The sequence below is a fragment of the Nanorana parkeri genome, unplaced genomic scaffold (genome assembly GCF_000935625.1).
Source record: "Nanorana parkeri isolate BGI_ZX_2015 unplaced genomic scaffold, ASM93562v1 scaffold2961, whole genome shotgun sequence".
NCBI lineage: Eukaryota > Metazoa > Chordata > Amphibia > Anura > Dicroglossidae > Nanorana > Nanorana parkeri.
In genome coordinates, this window is record NW_017309229.1 from 31,283 (window position 1) to 37,718 (window position 6,436).

Genomic DNA, 6,436 nt, shown 5'->3' on the forward strand with positions numbered 1-6,436 from the left:
CCTTTCCCCCCCCCCCCCCCCCGGGCCAGTACTTATGATTGGTCTGGTGGACCTGGGTGTAGATACCTCCCCCATGTAGACATTATTTGGAGATGGATCTGCTGGGCATGATGGCGCTCCCTGCTCCCCATTCAGACTTGGCAGAGGGAAGTCTTCCAGCGTTGACTTCCCTTTGGGGCCCTCAGAGGTTACGTGAAGGAATGCCGAGAGCTGCAAAGGAAGCTGGAAAACTGTGTCACCATAAACCGTGTCCTTTGGGGACACCAAACCTTTACAATGCCCACCTGTAAGGGCAAAATGGCGGCTGCGCATGCGCGCAAGCCAAGTCTCCATGTGACCGGAAAAACGCGCCATTGTGCGCAAGCGGGAAGTGCGCAGAAACACGCACAACGCCCATCGCACAGGAAGTGATGCTGCTACCTGGTTAAGATCCCCATATAAAATGAGCCTGCCCCTCCCCCATTGCTGTTGGTCTTTTCAGCTTATGTTCCTGTTAAGATTCCTGCGACCTACCTGATCAGGTTTGTTCTGGACTTTTCTATTGGATTGCTGCCTGCCCCCCCGACCTCGGCCTGTTTCTGGACTCCTGATTTGTGTACTCTGCTGCCCGGCTGACCTCTGGCTTCCCTGACCTCGCTCCAGTCTCCTGTCCCTGCTTCCGTGCTATCTGCCCGGTGGACCCTCCGGCCTGCTGACTACACGCCATCAGGACGTCCCCGGTGTCGGTTCCCATCAGCGGCACTCGTGCTTTTCGCTGTCCAACTGCTCCCTGTCCCCCACCTCCAGGGGGCGGAAGGACATGAGTCCTCCTCCCCTTCCGGTCTCTTACCAGGTACGTGACAGTACCATCAGCAATGGAGCGGGGGCAGGTTCGTTTTAATATGGTGAGCTTAACCCGGTAACAGCATCACTGCCCGTGCGGCGGCCATTGCGCGTGTTTCCGCGGAGATTGGAGATGGAGATTTGGCATGAGCAGCCGCCATTTTGCCCTTACACCACCAATCCATGTGGACATCATGGCACACTTTGCTTGGTACTCTTTTTTGGTATACTTTTATAGCCCACTACTTGGTATAGCCCAACCATGAAAGGGCTAGTTCCTGTTTTTGCCCCAAAAGTCAAAAGTTCCCAACCCTCGCCCGGTGGGGGAAGCAGAAGAACCTCTCTTGGATTTCCCAAGGTTCTGTTACAGGAGACATTTTCCCCGCGTGCACACATGGTCAGGGCCGGATTTACTCTCTGCTGCCCCAAGGCCAGGTTTCTCAATGCGCCCCCCTACCTGCCAACCCCCCTCCAATGGAGAATGGCAAACCTGCAGGCTGCATTCAAGTGATCTCGGCAACATCACCGGGATCACTTGTACAAAACAAGCGGCGGCTTCCCCGTTGTAGATTAAGCTAGGCTTGCCCAAAGCAGGGCTAAATGTAGGAAGCAACTACCCGCCCGGCACCCGGAACTGCCTGTCCAGGGTGTCGGGAGATAGGAATTCCAGACCCCCTGCTGCCCCTCTACTCCCTGCTGCCCCTTGGTTGGCCTTGTGGTAAATCCGGCCCTGCACATGGTCACGGTACGTGAGGCAAAATCCAAAAGGTCCGGCCTCCCCTCTACTCTAGTAGTTTTATTTTTGCCGTCTGACATTTTATTGTTTTCCATCATTTCCTTTATTCGTTCCATATCGGGAGGGGGCAGTTCCTAAATGATGTGTCATTCACGCAGGTGAACACTGGCTGGGGCTACAAAAGATGAGCGCCCTCACCCACCAGAGCAACAGACAATGCAAGCTACGTATCAGCCTGGAAGACTTCTCTTCTCCTCCGAGCAACGCCTACGCACAGTACGACACCTTTGGCATTGGCTCCGCCTCTGAATTATATCGGCTATCAGTAGCAAACTACTCCGGCACAGCCGGTAAGTGCCCAGGGTTTCAATGTTCTTCTTTAAAGGGATATTAAGGGGGGGAAGTATCTTATGGTTTGAGGAGAGAATTCCCTCTGCAAGGGGTCAGCACTGCATGAAGGTTGGTAAATAAAACCCAACTCCGCCCTAATCATTGACACATTGGATAGGGTCTTCTGTTAGAGTGTGCCTCTCAATGTCCGCCTCGTAGGAGCCTACAGAAGACACTCGGAGATGTGCTGAAGATGCCCCCACATCTCAGAGGCTGGCCACAAAGTTCAACCCGCCTCTGAGATGTGGGGCGTCTTCAGCACATCTCTGAGTGTCTTCTGTAGGCTCATACGGGGCTGACATTGAGATGCTACTCTAGTTAGTTGCAGGCCACCTAGTGGACACAATGGCCTGTGGATTGAGGCACTGGAATCCTCCAGAGGAATCTTTTTAAAGCCTAGACCTGTGGAACTAGTTTAGGTGTGTGTCCCCCCATACCACTATTGGAGCTAAAACGTGCCCCGGAATTGACCTGTATCATGGGGCATCATCTGTAAGCAGGCCACAGCTTTTAATTGGCTGCATCTACATAAGCAGCTAATATAGGAGGACTTCCTAAACAAAGATCCAATAAGGAGGACCTCCGGAAGAAAGATCTAATAAGTAAGACTTTCCCAACAACGATCCGATTAGTAGGACTTCCCCCAACAAGGATCCAATAAGTAGGACTTCCCCAACAACGATCCAATAACTAAGACTTCCCCAACAACGATCCAATAAGTAAGACTTCCCCAACAACGATCCAGTAAGTAAGACTTCCCCCAACAACGATCCAATAAGTAAGATTTCCCCCAACAAGGAACCAATAAGTAAGACTTCCACCAACAACAATCTAATAAGTAAGTCTTCCCCGACAAAGATCCAATAAGTAAGACTTCCCCAACCACGATTCAATAAGTAAGATTTCCCCCAACAAGGATCCAATAAGTAAGACTTCCCCAACAACGATCCAATAAGTAAGATTTCTACCAACAACAATCTAATAAGTAAGTCTTCCCCGACAAAGATCCAAAAGGTAAGAGTTCCCCAACCACGATTCAATAAGTAGGACTTCCCCAACCACGATCCAATAAGTAGGACTTCCCCAGCAACAATCCAATAAGTAGGACTTCCCCAACCACGATTCAATAAGTAAGACGTCCCCCAACAAAGATCCAATAAGTAAAACTTCCCCCGACAACGATCCAATAAGTAGGACTTCCCCAACGACGATCCAATAAGTAAGACTACCCCAACAAGGATCCAATAAGTAAGACTTCCCCAACAATGATCCAATAAGTAGGACTTGCCCAACAACGATTCAATAAGTAAGACTTCCCCCAACCACGATCCAATAAGTAGGACTTTCACCAACAAAGATCCAATAAGTAGGACTTCCCCTACAACGATCCAATAAGTAAGACTTCCCCAACAATGATCCAATAAGTAGGACTTCCCCAACAAAGATCCAATAAGTAGGACTTCCCCAACAACGATTCAATAAGTAAGACTTCCCCAAACCACAATCCGATAAGTAGGACTTCCCCAACAACGATCCAATAAGTAAGACTTCCCCAACAGAGATCCCACCCTGCACAGTTGGAAGGAAGCAGGAGGAAGCTCTGATGGAGAAAAGGTCTTAGTTGAGTACTGATCAGGTGGTGGACAATCGCCGATCTTTATTTTTAGGTCTTTTTGAAAGCCGTTCCTCATCCTTTTTATAAAAGAAGAGCTTCCCTTCCTTAGGTTGTCTGGATATTTTAGGATAAGACCGAACCAGTTCAGGGTTGAGATTCAAGTTGCTAAAAGAATTTCCTGGTCAATGTCCGAACACCTAAATATTCTCCATATTCCTTCTTGCAGGAGATGCCTTCCAGGGCAATGGGCTACCAGAAAGCAATCAGTACGGCAGCGCCTTCAGCACCGTGGACGTCGTGAACGATAACTGCGCTCTGATGTGCACGATTGATGACATGCTGTATCTGAGCTGCAGTTCGATGGTGGAATCCGGCTGGTGGTTCAATGCCTGCGGAGCGGCCAATCTGAATGGCCACTACCTCACGCCACCAGATCACAGTTTTGGCATTTCCTCTTTGTCTTGGCCAACGTGGAGGCCATTCGATTCCCTGAAAACCACAAAAATGTCCGTGCAATGCAGCTAGAGGGTGGGAAGTTACACAAGGAGAATTGTTTCACTTTCTAAGAAATATAAATAGAATATAACAACACTTTTGTTTATTAGTTTTGAATAAAGTGGTCCCGTTGGGGAGATTTCTCTTCACTTCCTGTCTTGGAGATACAACAGGAAGTGGGAGAAGGTCTATCCAAAGTAAAGGGAAGTCCCTTTTAGACAGTTGTCACAGGAACAGGTGTCTTTTGTCGGACGATTTCCCCCATTTTCTTGTTCCGGTGACAACTGTAAGATTTTGGATTTCCCACCACCTTTCTGTCCCACTTACTATGGTCACCAGGACCGAGCGGGTGAGATTCTAACCCATTCCCTACTCTATGCAAAACTAGGAGAAAAAGTTTTTACATTTGTAGTTTCTTTTCAGCTGTACATGCTGTGAATATTTAGATGGATAAGAAATTAATACAACAATAAATCTCTCTTGCATGTGTTTCCTTTGTTGACTGTTCCTTTATGGTTGCATTATTTTTTTTGGGTGACTTACACAATGTGGCCAAAGGTTTGCGGACACCTTACCATAACACCAGTAGTATGTGGCCGAAAGTATGAGGACACCCCTCCAAATGTTGGCGGTCAGGTGTCTCCAGTGAAGGTTCTGTTCATCTACATCAGGGGTGCCCACCATTTTTTGTGTTAAGATCTACTTTTCAAATGACGAGCTACATGAGATCTACCAACAAAAAAAACCTACCTCACTCTCTCTCTCCTGGCTGTCTCTCCTCACTCTTTCCTGGCTGTCTCTCCCCGCTCTCTCTCCTGGCCCACCTTGCTGTATTTTGCAAACAGTGTAGTGCAACAGGCTGTGTAAACTAATATTGTTTGATGTAATACATAGCTAAATAAATATACCAAAATGGAATAAAGGGGCCGCCATTCACACCCTTCGTGATCTACCAGCATCGGCTTTGAGAGCTACTGGTAGATCACGATCTTCCTAATGGGCACCCCTGATCTACATCATACAAAGACATTGTAGACAGTTGTGTTCTTCCATCCTTTTGGTGAAGACCCTTTTCTGTTCCACCATGACTGTCCCCTGTATACAAAGCCAGCTCCATAAAGACGACATGGTGTGACCAGTGTGGTGAAGGCCCTTTTCTGTCCCACCATGACTGACCCCTGTGAACAGAGCCAGCTCCATAAAGACGACATGGTGTGACCAGTGTGGTGAAGGCCCTTTTCTGTCCCACCATGACTGACCCCTGTGAACAGAGCCAGCTCCATAAAGACGACATGGTGTGACCAGTGTGGTGAAGGCCCTTTTCTGTCCCACCATGACTGACCCCTGTGAACAGAGCCAGCTCCATAAAGACGACATGGTGTGACCAGTGTGGTGAAGGCCCTTTTCTGTCCCACCATGACTGACCCCTGTGAACAGAGCCAGCTCCATAAAGACGACATGGTGTGACCAGTGTGGTGAAGGCCCTTTTCTGTCCCACCATGACTGACCCCTGTGAACAGAGCCAGCTCCATAAAGACGACATGGTGTGACCAGTGTGGTGAAGGCCCTTTTCTGTCCCACCATGACTGACCCCTGTGAACAGAGCCAGCTCCATAAAGACGACATGGTGTGACCAGTGTGGTGAAGGCCCTTTTCTGTCCCACCATGACTGTCCCCTGTGTACAGAGCCAGCTCCATAAAGACATGGTGTCACCAGTTGGGTGAAGGTCCCTTTTCTGTTCCAGCCAGCTCCATAAAGACGACATGGTGTGACCAGTGTGGTGAAGGCCCTTTTCTGTCCCACCATGACTGTCCCCTGTGTACAAAGCCAGCTCCATAAAGACATGGTGTGACCAGTGTGGTGAAGGCCCTTTTCTGTCCCACCATGACTGTCCCCTGTGTACAAAGCCAGCTCCATAAAGACAAGGTGTGACCAGTTTGGTGGAGGAACTCAAGTGGCTTACACCAAGCCCTGACCTCAACCCTACTGAATACCTTTGGGATGAACTGGAACACCAATTGCGTACTGGGGGTATTGTATATACTTATACGAAGAAGGTATTTTAAGTATATGACGCTCAGGGGTTTATAAACAATTTTTCAGGTCCCTTCGCCCCTTCGAATATCTATGCACACTCATTTTTTTGTAAATAATTGCAAAAAGGAATGTTCTTGATATATCAAATGTATTGTGATGTAATGCAACAATATGGTCACTAGATGGAGCCGCGAAGCATAGAACATAAGTGCATAGGAAAAAAAAGAAATGCTCCTCAGCTTCATCTAGTGGCTAATATGTGACATCGCATCACAATACATTTGACCTGAAAAGAGAGGGAGGGGAGGAGAGGAGGGGGGAAGAGGAGGGGGGGAGAGGG